The sequence below is a fragment of the Rhinolophus sinicus genome, linkage group LG05, assembly GCF_036562045.2.
Source record: "Rhinolophus sinicus isolate RSC01 linkage group LG05, ASM3656204v1, whole genome shotgun sequence".
Classification (NCBI taxonomy): domain Eukaryota; kingdom Metazoa; phylum Chordata; class Mammalia; order Chiroptera; family Rhinolophidae; genus Rhinolophus; species Rhinolophus sinicus.
Window position 1 is genome coordinate 88,144,105 of NC_133755.1, and position 21,949 is coordinate 88,166,053.

At 46.0% G+C, this 21,949-nt stretch overlaps 1 long non-coding RNA gene and 1 pseudogene across 3 annotated transcripts in view; both read right to left on the reverse strand.

Annotated features, from left to right (window-relative positions):
- The window catches only part of LOC109440036 (patr class I histocompatibility antigen, A-126 alpha chain), a 221,823-nt gene extending 204,253 nt beyond the window's left edge, over positions 1-17,570 (reverse strand). For 2 of the 3 annotated variants that reach the window (XR_012496585.1, XR_012496586.1), the window contains exons 1-6: positions 17,415-17,570; positions 16,853-17,137; positions 16,366-16,641; positions 15,503-15,778; positions 15,272-15,385; positions 14,804-14,836 (exon numbers count right to left, since the gene is read on the reverse strand). This is a non-coding gene — a long non-coding RNA (patr class I histocompatibility antigen, A-126 alpha chain). Of the gene's footprint in view, positions 1-14,035; positions 14,456-14,613; positions 14,662-14,803; positions 14,837-15,271; positions 15,386-15,502; positions 15,779-16,365; positions 16,642-16,852; positions 17,138-17,414 lie in introns of those variants that run through there. The other variant, XR_012496584.1, reaches the window with a different exon arrangement.
- Positions 304-1,811, reverse strand: LOC109439957 (di-N-acetylchitobiase; annotated as a pseudogene).
- Positions 17,571-21,949: the final 4,379 nt, after the last annotated feature.

Consider the following 21,949-nt stretch of genomic DNA (forward strand, 5'->3'; position numbering starts at 1 on the left):
TCACATGGGTCCTTCAAGTGGAAGATGACAGAAGTGTGAGTCAGAGGGAGCTCTGAATTTCTTCTGTAGTAATTTCTACATTTGCTAAGATGTGATCATCCCTGTCTTTTTAGTGGTGAAGTGCATTAAATGATTCAATATCTTTGTATTCTTGGGATACCGAACTTGGTCAAGGTATTTAATTGTTTTATAGTATGTTGGTGACATACACACACACAGACACACACACATATATATGTATATATAAAAGAATCTCTTTGTTTTGAGTGTACTAATAACTAAAATATATAGCAACATGACAAAAGTATATATTTTTTATCCCTTCGAGAAACTAGATCTGTTTATACAGATAATGTTCTAAATCTTAATAGTTTGACAGAAGATGTTCATGTTTGTACAGGTTGGTTTTAAGACTTTCCACGTTTCTTCAGTTTGCTCTTTGGCTACAGCAGCTCCCGAGTTTGGCTGCCACACGCCAATGCCGTGTAAGCCACAAGCCAGTGCCGTGTAAGCCACAAGCCAGTGCCGTGTAAGCCACACGTCTGTATATAGCTGCCTTTAAAGACATGCTCACAGGTTATCACACCACATGTGATGGGTACAGCCAGCAGCATCTTTATAGTTATAATAAGGAGGGTTTTTATTTTAATCCCACTGGATTCCAGAAATAGAACTGTTTACTTGCTTCCTAATAATTTTGTAGGACACCTGACATCCTGCTGCATCACTACAAGGACCCCCGGGGAGGGACTTTTGCAATGGTACAAACGTGATCTTCCAATACAGCTGGGCAGTACAATCACAACCACACAGGGAACACCCATTACACGTGCCTTAGGGTTAATGCCCACCTTGGTGTAGTGTCATATGCAGTTAATGTCTGATCATAGGGAGCCTTGGCTGCTGCAATACATTCTGACAGACCTGACTTTGTTCATCACAAGACGTAACAAAGAGAAAGTCACAGCATCTGCAATTCCAGTATAATTATAGCACCTGTGTCTATGCACTTTGGAGACCAAACTGCATCACACGTTACCTGGGGTCCCTCAATTTCACAATGGAAAGGATCTGTAGGTTCTTTGACTAAAGCACTTAATGCATCATATTCAGGTGATGAACAATTAACTTCTTGCTCTGTGTCCATATTAATTCCATCCATTTATCGTGTTTGGACAAGTTAACTTGTTGAGTTACCCAGGGCGCTCTGAGAGTAGGATTGACGATCTTCTTTACCCACACGTCTCCTTTTAGCACTGCTCTGGCCCTTCTTGAATGCGCACAGCACGTAAGTCCTGAGTCATGTTTTCCAAAGACTCACAGTTGTAATCTGTGACCAGTCATAAGATTCCCCAGTTTTGTCACATACACGAAACACAAAGACCTCGAAGTCGGGTGGTGGTGGATGGGTTGGCAGAGTGCTGGATCCCGGCACGGGCAGTTGGCCCCTCCCGGAGCGGCGGCATCAGCGCAGTGGCCGTAGCTGCAGCGGAGCCATCCCAGGGCGCTGCCAGCTGGCGGCGAGGCGCCAGAGCCTGAGCGCGGCCTGAACGTGCTGGGGCATCACCCGGCTGTCGGTACTACTGTATTTTATATAGTTTATATAATGGCTTTGTTCTCAGGATCTAATTTCTGAAAGGTGGATTTTCCATGCCTAATAAAAGGAGTTGTTTGGTTTTCCTATATGTCTCCATTCTTTTGAATATTTTATATAAGAGCATGAACCGTCCTCAAAAGTTTTACAGAACTTACCTGTAAAAGATCCTGGATATTCTGCTTTGACTTATTTCCTTGCAGTAAGACTTTTCCATTGACATAAAGTTCTTCATAGTTTTAAGATTGTTTAAATCTCTCCTATGCCTACACTGACATATTTACCTGAGATGACTCTTTTTTAAAAAATTAATTTCACCTCTTCTATTTCTTTTTTCAAAAAAAAAGAAAAAAAAAAAAAAGAAGCTGCCATCAGTAGGCGGGGCACTCAGCAGTGGCAGACACCAGGTAGGTCAGCCTGGGTGAGTGGAAAGCCACACTGCTGTGCCCATACAAGCTCCATCCCAGTTGTCGTTTGTACGGGGTCCCCATGAGAAAGCCCTGGGGTTCTGGGAGGACACCATCCAACAAGACACGGGTTCCAGCAGCCCCCACCACAGGGATGACCTCTGCTGGCATCCACACCCACACTCTACCTCTCACGAGTTCTGACTGTCCAGCCAACCCCCAGCCACTGCCCATGAGGCATTCATGCACTACTTAGGGCATCTTTCACATTCTCCCCTCCCAGGGGCCTGTTTGGGTTTTCATTCCCAGCTCCTGCTTGACAGCCATTCCCAAAACTATCTGCTTCCGTTCCCAGGCTCACTGCTCTTGCTTTAGATTCTCTTTTTTCATAACTGAATCACAGGAATGTATTTCCTTGCATATTATTTTTAATTGCAGCGATTTTTTCAATCCAGCATTTCTAAGAGCTTTCAGTAAAAATAATTCTATGTTAGCTTAAATAGAATTCTTTAAAAAATCCATAAAAGTATACTTTCATGAAACACAACAACACCTCTCAAAAAATAATAATAAACGGAGTCACCTTAAAATGTAGCTGGAGCTGCCATCGCAAAGGAACTGCTTTGCACGCCTTATGCCTCAAACCTTTGAAATGTTAAAGCAGCAAAATAACCTTTGCATTGGGCCTAGAGCCACTGTGTGCCCCAAAGAAATGCTTACAAGGATAACAGGAAAGCAGTTATGATGCCTATGGGGCTGAAAAACAATTTTTAATCGTTTAAAATTAACATCACTATATTACATTATCTGCACCAATAGAAATGCCTTACATCTATTGATATAATTGTTCCCCTTCCCTTTCTCATAAATGCCCATTGCCTTTGTCTCATAATCAGAACATTATCTGGGCTTCTGCCCCAATCAGTGCTTCCTGAGTAGTTATTCTTTTCTTGCAAATCTCAAATAAAAGCTTGTTGCCTCTCACCTGGAAAGCCTTTTTATTTTCAGGTTCACACATGAAGGGGCCTAAAGTGGCCTCACCTTCATGGTCCAGCGTCCCCTGGAACCAGGTATGGTACCTACAGAGGCTGTTCTGTGCTCACGGCTTCCATGGACTGCTGTCTCCCTGACTGTGAAGTCCTCTTACATTCAAGCCTTCTTCCTTTTTTGGTTGAGGTCAAATACCTTTATTTGAAGTCAGGTGGGTTCTTCTCTCAAGGAGAGATTTTTCACTTCAAGAGAGGGATTTTTCCCTCATAGGGGGGTAGGAGCAATTACCTCAGGTGCTGGCATATGAAGAAAGGTCATAGAAGCTTGTTACTAATGAGACAAGTAAAGAGTTAACAGGACCAGGCTTATAAGCTGTGGCAGGAACGAGCTCAAACATTAACCACTTGGCTCTCACTCCCCTGGCTAGCACTGTACCTGCAAGCTGACAAGCACCTTACATCCATCATAGATGGGAACAGAACAGTTTCCAATCACACCGGCAACTCCCTGCAAACTAACAAACACCTATCATAGATGGAAACAGGACAAGTCCCAGGAGAAGACAATTGTAATGGCAGCTCTCCTGCAAGCTGACAGGCACCCTACATCCTGCATGGAAAAATATAAAACCCCAGCACTCCTTCTCATCAGCACAGCTGTCTCTATGGGACTCTGCCCTGGCTAAACTCCGTTTGCCCGCATCTCACTCTTACCCCTCTGTTTCCACAGCTCTCTCTCAGATGCCCTGGCAAACTCCCTTTGCCAGAACTCTCTCTCTCTGCCTGACTTTCAATAAAACTTTCTTGTTCTCCCACTTTGTAGAGTGTTGTGAATTTTTTGCACCTTCTGTGAATGACCAGGGGTTAATTCTATGCCAATGCAGTTATGTGGGAACAAATTTTCTTTTATGAGGAGTGACTTTTCACAGCTTTTGCTTGTGAGAAATGCCCTGGGAGGTGAGTAGCTCTGCAGGGTTTCCTGACAGATGAGTACTCATTTGGTTATTTCACACTCTTTTGTTTCCTTTTCTTGTCTCTGTCTGTTATGTTGCTTGTCTTAAGGAAAAGATTTCATAGGAAAGGAATCCAAACCTCTCTGGGACAATGGAAAGCATTCTTTGGTTAATAAGCAGAAGTTTCTAGTAAATGAGTAATTTTTGACCATCTAAGTAGGTACTTTAAAATTTCTTACTGTTTGTCCACCTGAAACCTGACAAGGTATTTAAAGTAATTTAATAACTCTATGATCAGAAATTTGGCAAAATTAGAAGCCTAATAGGAATTTTCTAAGCCTCAGTAACTTGCAAGGCCTTGCTAACAGATAATCAGAAATGCAAACACAACCCACAACTGCCTGAGACTAAATAAATCAAAAAGGGCAGGATATGGGGAAGAAAGCTTTTTCAAAACCAAAAGCAGCTAAAAGAGTTCCTTTGCCTAAACAGCACCCTCCATCTCCTTAACTAAAGTGTTTATCAAGGACAAATACAAATCTTAGAATCTTAGCCACCTGAGTGAATACACTTAAATTATTCCAACTGTTATAAATTAATGGGGGTTTTGTCTTATTGTACTTGTCTCATGGCTAAAAAAAAAATTCTTTTAATGAAACTATCAGATCTCTGTTTATGTCTGTTTATATATGCGTATGTATGTCTACCACCAAAGGAAATTACTAGTCTTGGTTTATATGAAGAGCTCTATTTAACTGGTTAAAAATTAAGTGCTTATATTGATTAAGAAATATAACAGAAACTAACCCAAATGCTTTTTAGGATCATGTGATCTGAAAACATATTTACTATTAACATTGATTTGAATTTCTTGATTTAATTAAAACAAACATGTCTTTAGAGTTACTAAATTTAATATATTGTTTATCTGTGTTTCCAAATAGTTAAGTTCATGTTATCTCTGTTACACGGTTTGTCAACAAGAAAATAGCTGGGGATAATAATTTACTTTAATGTCTCATAAAATTTTTATGACTAATCTGAGTGTTAATTATTGAGAATTACTAAAATAGATTAAATAAAATAAAAGAATTTTGGTGAAACTTTTCATCAATAAATGTTTTATGGTACGTGTACTTAAAAGTAGTTCCCCAAAGTCTTTTGGTAACTTGAAACCTTAGAGATTTACTACGTTAAATGAAAAGATGAAAATTATTGAATATCTTATTTCCAAATAAGATAAAACACTGAAACATTAATTGCTAAATGAATCTAGTTTACCTACTTTTGGCTTCTTAATATAGGAAAACTAAAGATATTTGGGTCTATTAATAAAAATGTCTTATTATGTTAAGAAAGCACATGGTTCTAAAAATGATGAAATATATTTGCCAGTCAAAACCTATGTTTCTAGAGATTACAAAATATATTCACAAATTTGTCTAGCTAAAGAATGATAATCAGTCTGAGATATGTATATATGTTTTCATTAAGGAAAATGAAAATAATTTTGTTCTGGTTATTTCAGAATGAGACGAGAGAAAGAATTTTATCTCTTATAATTAAGCAGGTTAAATTTAAATTGTTGTTATAAGGGCTTTTTTAAAAAATTAATTAAGCTTTAACATCAATGATGTGCTTATATAGAGCTAAAACTGAATGTTATTTCTCTGCTAAAAGCACAAAGTTTTCCTGTATTATTGGTGTACTCTTAATAAGAAATTATAAATGGAAAGCAAAGATTTTATGTTTTATTGAAATGATTTCCTGTGTTCTTTATCATCAGGTCTTTAATTGCCTAACTAAACCAAGTCTTCTTAATATTAAAAAAAACTGCTAAAATTTTGCTTATAATTATGTAACCTTACGTATTTCTCTTTAAAATCTTTTCTTGTCACTTTGGTTAAATGCATAATTAAGTGTTGTTCTATTAAGTATTGTTCCACAATGACCTATGACTCTATTTCATGAAATGTTTTAAACCTCTTGATGTGTTTGACAAACCTCCCAAGATCAGATTCCAAATTGTCTTATTGACATAGGAATAACTTTGGGATGTTCCAGAAGGCCCCTGAAACAGTTCAAAGACAATTTCTACCAATAAGAAGTTAAATATCAACAAGAATTAATAACATGGATAAGAGTCATTATCATTTTCATAAATTTTCATATGAAATATTACTGGTGAGACAGGTTAGTTAGTATGCTGTTAGGTAGACAGGAAGGTCCCTGGTGGAATAAACAAAAGGCAGCCATTTCCTAAAACTCCAGATTCTGAATTCTGAAGTAACTCGTTCATCCAGGACAAATGGAGCAGATTTAATACATAGGAATGAGTTATTGTGCTAATGCTTTCAGGATGGGCAAACAGAGCAAAAAATCCTGGTACACAAATTCCATTAGAAGGCGTCAGTTCCTTCTTCAAACAGGCAAGAGAAAATATAAGAGTACGAGCCTTTGCCCCACACAGACACCCATTTGGGACCCCTTCCCCCTCGGGAGCTCTGACCCTTTGCTTTTTAATAAACTGTCCTCTTTTACAACTCCTTGCCTCTCCTTGGTCTGTGTTTCCATTCTTTGGTTTCATGAGACACGATCCCGGCACTCACTCAAAAAATCTACATCACTGGTTTTAATCTGTTTTCCAGGTGTAAGAAAAATTTTTTCCTAAGCTACCTATGACCTACAGCAATTTGGTAAATTATACTTTTGTAAACAAAATTAAAGCATTGATCTTTTCCTTCCTACCTGATGCCTCCAGATTTCAGGTACTCTCACCAATCCACGTGTGACCAAGTTTAAAGGTGTTGGCTCTTGGACTCATATTTCCTAACTTAAAGAAAGATCTTGCACCAAACGGGACAGCTCAACCAACAGAACATTTGAAAGTTAAAATGACTGGGAAATGAAGCAGATCACATCCGTTGTGGAAGCTAACCCAAGATTCCAGGCCAAGCCTGTAAAATTCCCATTCCTTTCTTCTCACTTGAATTCCTTCCTATCTCACAAAAATATGAGAGGTCAGCCACTCACTGTAATAGTTGTTGTTTGCTTTTCCCCCTCAGTTTCTATCTGGGCAGATAACATTGGGCATCACCTTTAAACCTACTTCACACGTCCAAATGCACCCTAATTACACACAAACAAGGACATTTCATGCCTGGTGATGTCAGCCCCCGTGAAGGCACCAGATTAGGAAGAATGATTTTTCCTTGGGCAGGTATTAAAATGAAAAAATACATGATTATCAACATATCAAAAACCTTGGAGGAAATCACTGTATCTAACATTAAAACAAAGCCGATTAGGAAAAATCTTTAAATTCCTGTATGTGAGTTATATAAGGCAGTAGAATTGCTCTTGACCAGCTCCCAGCTGAGCATGTGGGGTTTGCTCTGTTGTTAATACCTTTGTACTTGGATGAAACACCTCTGGAAAATAGACAGAACTAAATAAAATCCAGGCACAAACCTAATAACTAAATACAGTGCCCACTGACACCTCAGGTTTTTTAATCTTCAACTAACTGCCCTCAGGCTTTGCCTCTTGGTTCAAATCTATTCTTCGAATTGAACTTAACATTTTGTTACAAAATAGTTGCAGCTCTAAAACCATTAGTTTCGCATGTCTTGGTGTTATAAGGACACCACTATGATAATACTTGCTCAACATTTTTGAAATGCTCACTAAGGCCTGTGAGACTTTATATCAAAAACCTCAAGAAACTATAGACGATGTCTGCCCTTAAAGGAACACGACGGCAAAGCCTCCCTCTGTGCTGGCGCTCTTGCTGCTCCAATGCAGCTAAAGTTCCTAAGAACAAAGAAAACCACTTTCCCTCTGTCGTGGGACATGACATACCAGGAATGACTTTTCCTGGCAACAAGACCGACAGTGGCCCAACACCCCGAAAATGAGCCGTCCTAACAATGGAGGGCCAAGGACGCTTTACTGACCGATCAGTGCTGCTTTCCAGTGATTTATCAGCGATACTTTGAAGGAAAGATGGCGATGAAAATGGGGGAAATGTCAAAAAAATATTAAACAGATCCCCTTTAAACTGGAGCGGGAGCTGCCATCCCAGAGGAACTACTTTGCACATCCTGTCTCAAACCTTTGAAATGTTAAAACAGGGCAAATAACCTTTACACTGGGCCTAAACCAGCATTATGTCCCAGAGAGCTGTTTGCAAAGATAACAGGAAAGCTGTTATTCTGTTTACTGAACTGAAAATTTTAATTATTTAGAATTAGCATCACTACGTTTTGTTATCTGCACCAATACAAACGCTTTCCTTCTATTGATGTAATTGTTCCCCTTCCCTTTCTCATAAACACCCATTGCTTTTGCTTCTTAACTGGAATATTGTGTGGGTTTCTGTCTGAATCAATGCTTCCCAAATATATATATATATATATTAAATCTCAAATGCTTGTTGCTTCTCACTTTGAAAGCCTTTTTATTTTTAGGTTAACACACCCATAGAAAGAGGTGGACGAATCATAAATGTACAGAGGATTTTCCCAAAGTGAACGTTGGGATAAGCAAGACCCACACCAAGGGACATTTCCAGCTCCAGGAAACCCTCTTGAGACGTATTCAGTCATAAACCAACCTCTCCCCAAGTAGCTCTTAGCTTGATTTTTAACAGCACAGATGAGTTCTGTCAGGTGTTGGTAGAATGGAATATTACAGGGGAAACCCCTCGGTATCTGCCTCTCACTCAACAGTATATCCCCGGGTCTCACCTCTAAGGCCGTGTGTGGTTGTGTATTATTCATTCCCACGGCTACAGGGGGTCCGTTATATGAACAGGACCACACTTCTGTCCTCTGACGTTCATGGGATTTGTGTTATGCCCAGATTTCACAAATCATGCTGCTATGAACGATTTTCTCATATATGTATTCTGGCACACACATGCATGCATGTCTATTAGGTATATAAATAGGAGAGGAAATGTTGGGTCATTAGGTGAGTGAATGTTTGGCTTTAGAATGTATGGCCAAAGAAGTTTTCGAAGTATTTGAATCAATTTATTGTCCCACTAGCAATATATGAGATATAATTAAATTTTTGCCAATAATTGATATTGTCTGACTCCTTCATTTTACCCATTCTGGGAGGCATGCAATGATATCCTATTACAGCTAATTTGAATTTCCCCTCTGACTAAAACGTTGAGCAATTTTTGTAAATTTATTAGGCATGTAAATATCTTCAATAGGACACTGGACTGGACTAATTGTTTATAACTGAATGGGACTCTGTAATGTGCCAGCAGTTTTTAACTGTCCTTTTGTTATAAATGGATCTGTGGTCAAAGACCTGTGATATGATAAAAAAAAATTGATCTTTGTCCCCAGTTCCTGACACAGAGCTCCTAAAACCTTTGAAATCTCCTGAGTGAGAAAACTGTCTTTGGGATGACATGACTCTTGGTTGAGGGGTCCTAGAGAGCGTCGGGATGGGGCTGGTCACTAAAAAGATTAGAAGGTTGCAACTTTCAGCCTCACGCCCTGACCTCTGGGGAGAGGAGCTGGAGGCTGAGTTCAATCACCGATGGCCAATCACTTAATCAATCAGGCCTACGTCATGAGACTTACATTAAAAAAAACAAACACCTACATCGACAGAATTCAGAGAGCTGCCGAATTGCTCATCACATCCATATGCTGGGAGGGTGACACACTCCAACTCAGTGAACAGGCTCCTGCGCTGGGGACCCTTCCAGACCTCGCCCTACGGACCTCTTCATCTGGCTGCTCACTTGTATCCTTTATAACCAACTGTAACAGTAAGCTTAGCATTTTCCTGAGTTCTATGAGTTGTTCTAGCAAATTATTGAACTTGAAATGGGGGACCCCCAACTTAGTACCCACATCAGACAGAAGTGCAGGTAACATGAGGGGGACCTGAAACTTGTGACTTGCGTCCTAAGTGAGGGCGTCTGTGGGACGGAACCCGTGACCTGTGGGGTCTGATGTAACTCCAGGTAGGTGGTGTCAGAGTTGAGTTGAAGTGTAGGACACACAGGTGGTGTCCGAGAACCAGAGAATTGGTTCAGTGGAGAGAAAAATCCCTCACCATCCCACAAAGAAATTTAGAGTAAGAGTGAGCAAGTCAACCTCCCCCTTGGATGTCAATTATTAGTCCCTGTTCTTCCAGCCAAACCTGAGTGCCTATAAAGTACCAGAGAAAGTTCTAGTCTCAGATCTTTGCTCCAAGAATTGAAATTAGTCCTTCTTTTTACATCCCTCACCTTGAACACCTGAACTCTCTTCCTACATTAGGAAAATTCCACATGTAGAGTCTTGGTAAGAGGCAGAGGCCACTTCACTCTATAAAAGAGGGAAACCCACTGTCCCTAACACTCTTGCAGCTGGACACAGAATGAGGCTCCCCCATCAGGTGACCACATGCCAGACTCTGACTCAGGATGTGGTGACACGAAGGCTGGAACACATTTGGCAGTAACAATACAGCTGCCAGGAGCAGCAGTGATAGCAGTCATGGCTGTAGGGTCCGGGGTCCACGTGGATGTCAGTGGTTTGAGCAGTAACATGTGTGCCCAGCAGCAGGGGCAGTGGTTCCCACGTGGATTGTGGGTCAGTTCCTGGTGTGTGGCCTCACACATCCTGTGGCCTTCCCCAAAACAGTATTTTGCCAGAATGTTTTACACACACACACACACACACACACACACACACACACACACACACGCGAGGTATGACAATTAAGTTTGCGAACTTGTTGCAACGATGTTGCTAACCTTTTTTGATATCAGAGGGATTATTCATTGTGAATTTGTACCAACTGGACAAACAGTTAACCGAGTTTACTATTTGGAAATGCTGAAAAGGCTGCGTGAAAAAGTTAGACGACCTAAACTTTTCACTGACAATTCATGGCTCTTGCATCACAACAATGCACCAGCTCACAGGGCACTGTCTGTGAGGGAGTTGTTAGCCAGTAAACAAATTCACGGTATTGGAAGACCCTCCCTACTCACCTGATCTGGTCCCCAATGACTTCTTTCTTTACTCAAAGATAAAAGAAAGATTGAAAGGAAGACATTTGATGACATTCAGGACATCAAGGGTAATACGACAGCTCTGATGGCCATTCCAGAAAAAGAGTTCTAAAATAGCTTTGAAGGGTGGACTAGGCGTTGGTATAGGTACATAGCTTCCCAAGGGGAGGACTTCGAAGGTGATCTTAGTGATATTCAGCAATGAGGTATGTAACAGTTTTTCTAGGATGAGTTCCCGAAGTTGTCTGACCTCGTGTGTGCGCGGCTGTGTATGTGTGTGTGTGTGTGTGTGTGTGTGTGCGTGTGCATGTGTGTGTGTGTGTGTGCGTGTGTGTGTATCTGTGTGTGTCTAAAGTAGAAAAAATTTGGATTCCATTATTTGCTCCCAGAAATCAATCTGGGGAACAGTTTCAGGAGCAAGCTTTCAGAGATTTTATTATGCTGACCTGTGACCCACTCCTAAATCTCCCACTGACTCTGCCCCATAGTAGAGAGAACATGTAACTCCCAAAATCACGTCTCATAATAGATGATGTATGTACTCCCCTTTCTGAGGAAAAACACTCTAAAAGTGTATTTCAGACCATTCCCCACCCTGAGCTCCATCACTGACCTCAGAGGTTCCCAAGCTGGCTGAGCCCCAGGACAGCTTATGGGCTTGTTACAGACACTCAGGCCTCTCCCAGACCCACCGTCTCAGAGAACCGGACACAAGCCCAGGAGTCGCTTATGTAACAAGCCCTGCAGGCGAGGCTGACGCACAGCCTGTGGGAATCCTGGTGACAGTCGTGCTACTAAAAGTGTGACCTGAAGACCAGCAGCAGCACCAACCTCCTTATAAATCCAGCCTCTGCTTTGCTCCAGACTTAACAAGATGTCCAGGGGATTCCTGTGCCCAGGGAAGTTTGGGACTCGCTGGTCTACGTCCTTAATCGACGTGGGGCCAGAACTGTGCCATCTGCAGGGTGTGTGGTCTGATCAGATCACAGCACTAGGGCTCCAGGGTTCAGTCCTGTTCCTTTCTCTTCTACAGCCATCACTCCCTTGGTGACCTCATCTGTACTCAAGGCTTTAAATATTTATATGTGTCACCTCCCTAGTCTATTTCTCCAGCCCAGACATTTCCTCTAATCTCTAGACTCATCTGTCCAACTGCCAGTCCGATGACCTCACTTGTATTTCTAACAGACATCACAGCTCCAACATCTTTAAAATCAATGTCTGTGAGGCCCCCCACCCCTCAGATATGCTCCTTCCAGAGCCTTCCCCATCTCTGCTGACAGCACCTCCATCTTTCTACTTGTATCCCCTGAGATTTTGGGGTTCCCTGATTCTCACATCCCAGACTGACCCATTAGGAAATGCTGTAATGTCCACCTTCAGGATGTACCAAGAAACCCACTCCCACTATTTCCACCGCTCACCCCCAGTGGCAGCATGTCCAGCCCGGAACCCTGCAGATTCTTCCAGCTTCCGTCCCCCAAGTCTGTTCTCAGCACTGCAGCCCCAGCCGTCCTCTGAAAGGAGGTCACACCATGTCCCCTTCTGCTCCTAATTGTCCTGTACCTCCCCCCTCACTCAGCGCACAGCTCACTGCCCTCTACCATCCTCCCAGCCCCGTTGTCTGGCCGCACCTGTCTCTTCTCCATCAGTCTCTGCTGCAGCCACACCAGCCTCCCTGCTCTTCCCAGAAACCAGACACACTCCTGCCCCAGGGCATTCCCACTGCAGGTTCTCTGCCTGGAATGAACGTGCCCAAACACCCTCGTGGGTAATTCCTCGTGTCCTTCACATCTTCCCTCAAGGTCAGCTTCCCAGTGAGGTCCCCTGAGCACCCCAATCAATACAGCCGTCTTCCCTGGCCCCACACCCCACACTCTGATCCCCTTCCCACTGTGTTTAACCAGAACACATATCTCCTTCTAACATACACACCTTCCTCGTTTTCTGTGCTTATAGGATATAGTCTGTCTCTTCCCACTGGAACAGACGCTCCTCAAGTTCAGCCATTTTTCTGACTTTACTTCAGTGATGTTTCCCAGTGGCAGAAACTGTAACACATCTAGCACACAGCCAATGTCAGTGAAGATCAGTGACAGAGCCTCCCAGTTCTAAGGACAGTGTCTTTATAATGTAGCCTCGGGTCAAATGCTGTTTTGTGGCAGCTACAGCACCAAGTCCCCTCACACTGGCATCAGGGCCACCTCCACTTTTCTCACAGGTGCTGCTCTCCCCTCCCCCCTTCTTTCTCCCACACCTGCCCTCCTGCTCACCACAGCACAGTGATATTTCCCTCTTCAGGAAACAGTGAGCCCCGACTTATGGGTCCTATTCTCCAACCAAATATAAATCTCAAGTAGACGCTGCTTCATAAATCAGAGTTTGGACTGGAGCCAGCACTAGAGCTCAGGGCAGGGAGAGAGGGCGGCGAGCAGAGCAGAATTCCAGCAGGAACTTATCTAAGATGGGAAATCACGGGATCCCTCCTCTGCTCATTCCAGAATCTGGTTCCTCTGATAGTTTGGGAAAAGATGGAAAGAACCATCAAGCCCTAGAAGGAGGCGAGAGCTGGATGAGCCTGAAAATTCCTCTCAATCCACAGACTCCTGTGTGCAGGGTCCCCCTGGCCTTGTGGGGACAATGACAGGAAAACACCTCCTGCTGCTGACAGACAGGGGACACCCAGAGGAGAATGAGACCAGGACGTGTAACAAGAACAAACACAGGCAGATTCCTCTATAGAAACAACAATGAACACCCAGAAGATGGGGGTTGAGGGCCAGGCCAGGCCTGAGCTTTGGTGACCCGGCCACATGAAGCCGTCATTGACAAGACCAGACCTGATGATGTTAGAGTCCCTGTGATCACAGGTCCTGATGGGACAAGGTCCTACTGAAGGGACAAGGACAAAGGGGCAGAGAGGTGACCCTGCCGAGGAGTGACCACGTCAGAGCCCACCATGCACTGAGCCTCGACTGGGCTCAGGCCGTATCCACGCTCGGTCCTCACAGCCTCTCCTGTCTCCACCTGCAACAGACTCAGCACAGCAAACACACGGATTTTGGGAGGTTCTCAGTGCTTCCATTTATTTCCTCTCCAACTTGAGGCTTTCGTCCTCTAATTAATCCCGCAACCGTTCATACCAATAATTGAAAAAACAAATTCATATCCAGATTCTTATTTCCATAGAAAGTAAAAGTTGCCGCTCAGTGTAACATGAAGTAAAGGCGGGGATGGAAACAGCCTCTGCTGGAACAGGACAGTGGATCAGGGGATCAGGGAAGAGACTCAGTCAGTGTGGGGAGGGGGCGAGGAGGGCAGGGGGCGGGCAGTCTCCCACCTCCTCACATGATGCGAGAGGAACGCAGACACACTCAGATGCCCTTTGCAGAAAGAGAGCTCAGAGGTTCCTGTGTCACAAAGTGGGGGCATGAACAAATCTTGCATCACTCAGTCCCCCACAAGGCAGCTGTCTCAGACTGTAGAAGAAAATAATTATGAACAAATTCAGGTTAGCGGCTATAAGTGGTGACATTCTCAACTGCTCAAACTGTCCCAAAGAATCGCCAGTACCCAGTCCTGTCTGCTCTGCCCTGCTCCCCCCCACCCCACCCCACTTCAGGCCTCCAGGTCTCACCTTTAGAAGCCCTGAGGGACACATCAGAGTGCTGGGCACTGTCACCACCTGGGGGAGAACAAAACAGGATGTGGTCAGAGCGCACAGCAGATGTGGCTAAAGGAGGAATTATGCGGCTGGGTGAGCTCCCCCAAGGGCTTCCATCTACACTATCCCACGAGCCTCAGGGATCACCCCCCTCCATACTCACCTGCAGCCTGAGTGTAGCTCCCTCCTTTTCCACCTGTGGGAAGAAAACATCACATGAGAAGCCAGGAAGGAGGCAGGACCATGAGGTCTTAAAGGAATCCCCTGGTCCTGGACCCCAGAGAAGTTTCCAGAACTGTGACTGCAGACCCACAGCAGGATCAGGAAACCTGAGGAAAGTACACGTGTGGGGACAGGACCAACCGCCCTCCTGGAGGTCTGTCCTCAGCGGGACCTTCCGCTCTGACCTGTGACTATTGAGAATCAGGTCCCCATCACCAGCATCATCAAGGTGATAAATCTGTCCCTCATTTTCACACGTGCATTAATAAAGTGTTAGAAATAGGGCCCCAGACAGGGAAAGCACACGTGTGTGGATGGTCCTTCCCACTAACGAGGCAGGACACACGTCTACCTGGGGCTTGAAACCCCCCAGTGGGACAAGACACCTCAGTCCCCGCCCCTTCCCTACCTGAGCGCTTCCTCCTCCACAGCACAGCTCCAGTGACCGCAGCTCCAAGGAGGACCAGCCCAGCAATGACGCCCACCACCATGCCAGCGGGGATGGCGGCCTGAGGAGGCGGCTCTGGAAGGGAAGGGAAGGTGAGGGCCCTGACCCCCAGGCCTCAGCCCCGACCTGACGTCCTCCAGAGGCCCCTGCTTTCCCTGAGAAGAGGCTCTGTGCCCACGGCCCCCTCCGTACCCCATCTCAGGGTCAGGGGCTCGGGCAGCCCCTCGTGCTGCACATGGCATGTGTATCTCTGCTCCTCTCCAGAAGGCACCCCCACAGCTGCCCACTTCTGGAAGGTCCCGTCCCCCGCAGGCCTGGTCTCCACGAGCTCCGTGTCCTGGGTCAGGTCCTCCCCATCACGCTGCCAGGTCAGGGTGATCTCCGCAGGGTAGAAGCCCAGCGCCCAGCACCTCAGGGTGACGTCACGGTCAGAGGTGCGGTGGTGGGTCACGTGTGTCTTTGGGGGATCTGAGGAGAAGGTGAGAAAATTCAGTACCTTTGCTTCCCTCATGGGACACTCCAGCAGTGGGCATGTGACCATCCTGAGAATGGTCAGGACAACTGGGGTGGGGTAAGGGAGCACAAAACCCAGACACCACATGGGACACAGGCATTTGGGATAATCTCTACTCTTTAGAAAGTTCTAGAATCAGGGGGAGGCAGCCCCATCAGTGACAGGTCTCTGATGGAGAGAAAAGGGATTCCTGGTCCTGAGCTGGGTGGAGGCCACATGACTCAGAAAAGCTGGGGTCACAGCTCAGTCACACTGTGTGCGGGGCAGCGAACAAGGCCTGAGAGAGAAAGTCCCCCCTGGTTCCCAGAGCAGCTGCCAGAGTCACAGGGAACCGCTGATCAGTCATTTCTGAGATGGTCCCCCCTCCACCCGAGAGACTGCACCCCTAACTGTCCCTGAGAGAAGGGGGGCCCTTGGGGTCGCTCTCTGGTACCGGATCTGAAAACCCAGGCGGACTCCATCTCCCGGGGTCGGGGAGGGGGGTCCTGGTGTTGATCCCATTTCCTCCTCTCCTCGTAGGAGGCCCCGCGGCCCCTCTCACCTGCGCGCTGCAGCGTCTCCTTCCCCTTCTCCAGGTATTTGCCAAGCGACTCCCTGCACCCGCCCTCCAAGTAGTCTCTCCAAAACTCCGCGTGACCAGCCTCCTCCCACTCGCGCCGGGTGATCTGAGCCGCCGTGTCCGCCGCGGTCCAGGAGCGCAGGTCCTCGTTCAGGGCGATGTAGTCGGCGCCGTCGTAGGCGAACTGCCTGTACCCGCGAAGGAGGCGCCCGTCTGGCCCCACGTCGCAGCCCAAGGTCCTCTGAATGGTGTGAGACCCTGACCCCGCCCTGAGGTCAGCTCCGACCTTTAACCCCGCCCCCGCCCACCCCGCAGTGATGGAGCCTGAACTGAAAATGAAAGCGGATCAAAGGCCCCGCGGGCTCTTCCCGGGTGGAGGCGCCGGGCGGTTCCCGCAGCCTCGGGGTGAAGCTCGGACCAGGAGGCTCGGGGAGACCCCGGCCCGTCCGTGGGGGTAGGGGTCGCTCACCTGCCTCGCTCTGGTTGTAGTAGCCTCGGATGTTGTTAAGGCTCCGTCGGTGACTCTGTGCCCAGTCCTTGCAGACCTGCGTCTGCTGGTCCCAGTAACCCTGCACCACCTGCTCCACCCACGGCCCCTCCATCCACGCCGCCCGCGGCTCCATCCTCGGACTCGCCGCGTCGCTGTCGAACCGCACGAACTGCGTGTCGTCCACGTAGCCAACGGCGATGAAACCGGGCTCCCCGCGGCCGGGCCGGGACCAGGAGATGAAGAAATACCTCATGGAGTGGGAGCCTGGGGACGGGCAGGGGCTGAGACCCAGGCGACCTTCCTCCCGGCGCGGGTCCGGGTCCTAGGGCGATGGGCCGGAGGGGGCAGGGGGCCCGGGAGACGGAAAAGGGAGGGACGGGAGGGGAGGGGGCTGGAGACCCGAGTGGGCGACCGGAGTGGGCGGGACACGGGGCGGGGTCTGGGCTGTGGGGACACATCTTCCCCGGGGTCCTGCGCCCCCACCGGGCGGTCCCCTCGCTTTCCCCCCGCGGAAGCCGTTCCCTCCCGACCCCGCACTCACCCGCCCGGGTCCCCGTCAGGCCCAGGGCCCCCGAGAGCAGCAGGAGGAGGGTTCCGGGGCCCAGGACGTGCATTTTCGGGAACTGGGGACAATCTGCGTGCGGGCGGGTCTATGGACACTTTATAACCAGAAACGCGGTGACACTGATTGGCTTCACTAGAAACCGGACACGCAATGGGAGTGAGAACTGGGGCCGCCTCACGAGTTTCCAGACAGGAGGACCCGACACCGGTTCTGAGAAGGAGAAGTGAAACCGCGGGGAGGTGGGGGCTCCCCAACACTGAGCTTCCCCGACCTGACTCCCCCGTCAGGGAACCTGGGACTCTGCCCTGACCCCTCCTCCTGAATGGAGAGCTGGGTGTCACACCCTGAGTCCTGACCCAGGGGCTGTCTGAGGAACCAGGGCTCAGCCCCTTTTCCTCCTCTTCTCTTCCCAGAATCCCTCTCCCTGAAATGGACTCCCTGCCTCCCACCCTTTACCTCTCCCCCCCGGACTCTTCTGGAAGAAGACACCCCCAGGGAACCTGATGCCACAGAGTGAGCTGGCCCTGGGAATAGAGAAAGGACAGGGCTTTTCTCTTTAACCCTGGAGAAGTTGTGCCTGAAAACACCAGCTGGAGATTCTCATAGAGACCAGTCTCCTTGTTGTTTATTAACCACAGTGGGAACAATCTTGGAAACCCCTGATCACCAGGAAGCTAATCTGTAAAACCGTGATTTGTCCCCTTGGTGCAGAAATGTGTGTAAACAGCGCTGCAGCCGGACTCTCAAAGCTCCTAAGTCTCACTTTCCCATACGGTACACCTGTGACTCCGGATGTTTCTATTTTAAAATGATCTTCATTCCACGGCCCTGAGTTTGTCTGTTGAGTCCCAGCATCCTCAATCCAAAGAAGCAGGGGAAGCAGTTTATTACTGTGTATTTCAACCAGGAGCATGTACAACCTCAAAGCTGCAAGTGTTCAAAGCAGTTAAAATGCCCTTCACCAGGTCTCCTGTGTTGCCTATTTTTATGAATTATTCACATCTCTGCAATGTGCATACTTTATTGGGACACATTATTATTTTTAAACTGAGTAGCATAAGGAGGCCATTAGTTTTTAGGCAGCTCCACAGAACACACCGCTAGGTCCTAGATAATTTACAAAAGATCTATAACACAACTTATTTCAACCCGAGAGATCCACTGCTTTAGGATTCTTTACCTCTGCCTCTTTCCCTTCCCCTGCTTCTCCAGCCCTTCTCTGTCTCTCTCACCCCTCAGGCCCTCTTCCCCATTTAGTCCCACTACTTTCTCACTCATGATTGTGGCACTAGTGCCACTCCCTTACCTACCAGCCAAGGACTGTTCTACCCATAGGGATCAGCGATCCTGCTAACGTCAGTGAGGCTCTGTCATTTCTTCACTAAAAACACTCCAATGGCTCCGAATCACTCTGGGAAGCTTCTAGAATGTAAGGCACATGAGCACAGGGGCTTTGGGCTGTTTAGGTCAAGGCTGTATCCCAAGCATATGAAGCCATTCCTGATAGATAGTGGGCATTAAATTATTTGTTGAATGAATGATTGTATTAAAATTTATATCACATAAAATCATAACTTGAAAAATGCAGAAAAAGGAAATATTTGATTACAAAGAAGTGGGCATATCACTTCATAAAATCATTCAACAAAAAATGCTGTGTGCTTATTTGTTGCACAGTTGAGCCTTTGTATTAGTTTTCTGTTGCTGCGTAACAAATTACCACAACTTAGTGGCTCAAAAGAACATCCACTTATTTAAATGCTCACAGTTCTTCAGTCAGAAATCCAGGCCCGGTATGGATGGGATCTCTGCTCAGGGTGTCACAAAGCTGTGTGCTCATCCTGAGCTCAGGATCTTCCTCCAAGCTTACAGACAGCTGTTAGCAGGATTCAGTTTTTTCCAGTTGTAGGTCTAAGGTCCCTGTTTCCTTGATAACTGTCAGAGAGGGCGGTGCTGCCCCAACCCCTAGTCCACCAGCAGTCTTTGCCATGTGGCCCTCCATTTTCAAAGCTGCCAGTAGAGAAAATGCCTCACACTGAATCCCTCACTTGGAATGTTTGTTCAGTGGAAACCCCAGTAAGTCCTCACCTGATTAGGACATTCCCCATGGATAGTCCCCGTGTTTTAAGGTCAGCTGATTTGAGACCTTAGTTACTTCTGTAGAATCCCTTCCCAGCACCTATATTAATGTTTGATTGCATAACTGGGAGAAGGTGAATAACCAGGGTTGTTATTAGGGACCATCACAGAATCAGCCTAGGATGGCCTGCTCTTCCCTTTGTGTTTATTTGGGTCACAGTTAGAAATGAAGTTCAAGTAAATAGATTGTTGAGTGGTAATAAAATGCAAAGCAAGTGACGTGTAATATAATTAATTTAGAGCAAATAAAAAAGTGCAATAATTCATTCTCTGTTTCGACACTGTGTTAGTCATGTATGGCAGCATAACAAATTGCCCAGAAGTGAGCCACTCAAAACAACAAATGTGTACTATCTCCCGGTTTCCCAGGGTCAGGATGCAGGAGAGGTTTCCCTGAGCGCTTCTGGCTCAGGGCCTCTCTCAAGGTGCAGTCAAGTTGTCAGCCAGGGCTGCGTCATCTGAAGGCTTGACTGGGGCTGGAGGACTCTCATGAAACACGGCTCACTCATAGGGCTGTTGGAAGGGGCCTCATTTCCTTCCTGGATGGTCCCAGGAGGCCTCAGTTTCTAGCCGTGGGGACTTTTCCATAAGGTGGCTAATGACTAGGTAGCTTCTTCCCTAAGAGCAACTGATAAGAGAGAGAGAGAGAGAGAGAGAGAGAGAGAGAGAGAGAGAGAGACCGACCAAGACGGAAGCTGCAGTTTTATGTCCCTGACTCAGAATCACACACCATTACATCAGCCTGATGAGAAGTGAGTCGTTATGTCCAGCCCACACTCAAGAGAGAAGGAATTACTCCACCTCTGGAAGAGAGGAGTGTCAAAGAATTTAGATACAGATAAAATTTACAATTAAATATTGTTTCAGGATTTTATAAAGCATAATCCTTCTTTTACCTGATCATTTTCTTTAATGCCTTAAATTTCACTCTTACAATGTAACGATTAAAAGTTTGAGACAGAGAAAGGAGATACAACAGTATTTGTAAGTCTTTATTATAGATGCCTTTAATAACAATATTTCCTACAATAAGTTGCAACAAATTTGAGAACAGAGAGTAGCTTGATCACACAGTTTAAAGACTGAGCGCCATAACATTAATGCCTTTACAATAACTATCTTTGCTTTTCCTTAGAATTTTCAAATTTGTTTCATTAAGAATGTCACCAATGTGATTCCAAAAATCACTGTTGATATGTGATGCTTGAGACTGAAGTTTTTTTTGTTTTGTTTTGTTTTAAATTTTTATTGGGGAATATTGGGGAACAGAGTGTTTCTCTAGGGCCCATCAGCTCGAAGTCATTGTCTTTCAATCTAGTTGTGGAGGGCGCAGCTGAGCTCCAAGTCCAGTCGCTGTTTTCTATCTTAGTTGCAGAGTGATTTGGACACCATCCCATGGTGGAGAGCACTGTTTAACCAACAGAGCCATCCAGCCACCCCTGAAGTTTGTTTCAAAGCAGCTCTGTTGTATCTTCCATTCACACTCTCTGTTCTATCAGTGGTTTCCCCTTTAGCGTTTTCCAGTTTAACTCACATTTATCAACAATGTGCATTTCCATTCTGTAAAAGTAGTTAATTCAGTTGTATGTGAGGTTAAATGTAACACATCAAATCCTTCACAGATAGAATCACCTTGCAGGTCACACTGAACATTGTGTCCCAGAAAATCTATAGAGATGCCAGTGATCACATGACCCATTTCTAGCCAAAGCTGTTTCCTGTGACACCCCGGCCGTCTCTCTGACATGGCTCATAACAATTGGCTGTGGCTTTGTTCCAAGGTGGGTAGTTCTTTCTAAGGATCATTGCAATAAACTTTGGTATTTCTTTTTCTATTTCCTTATTAAAAAATTAACCAGGAATGGTTGACAAGTCAGTTTGAGAAATGTCAGTTTAGGAATTATGATCAAGTAAATACCTGGGCGCACACCACTGGTGTCAGAAACGGAACCTGTGAAGAAGCCACGTGGCCGCGTCCCCCGTCCTGTCCTTCAGATGGAAACTCTATCTTGAGGCCTGTGTTTACTATTCCCTGGAGATTCTCTGAAGATATTACAATAAGTGTATATATCCCCAAACCACATATTATTTACTTTTGCCCGTTTTTGAACTTCCTGTCCAGTGAACTCACTGCATGGGCTCTTCTGAGACTCAGCATTACGTAGGGAGTTACCCCCATGTGTGAGGCTGTCCTTCATTTGTTTTCACTGCTGAAGTCTTACATTTCATGATGACACCACACTTTCTCTGTTTCCCGGCTGATGCACACGTGGTTGTCCCAGTTGCTGTAAACATGAGTGTGCTTGTCTCCTGGGCACAGGCAAGGGATTCCCCGAACAGGACGGTCAGGAGGGAAGGCTGGGTACAGGGGT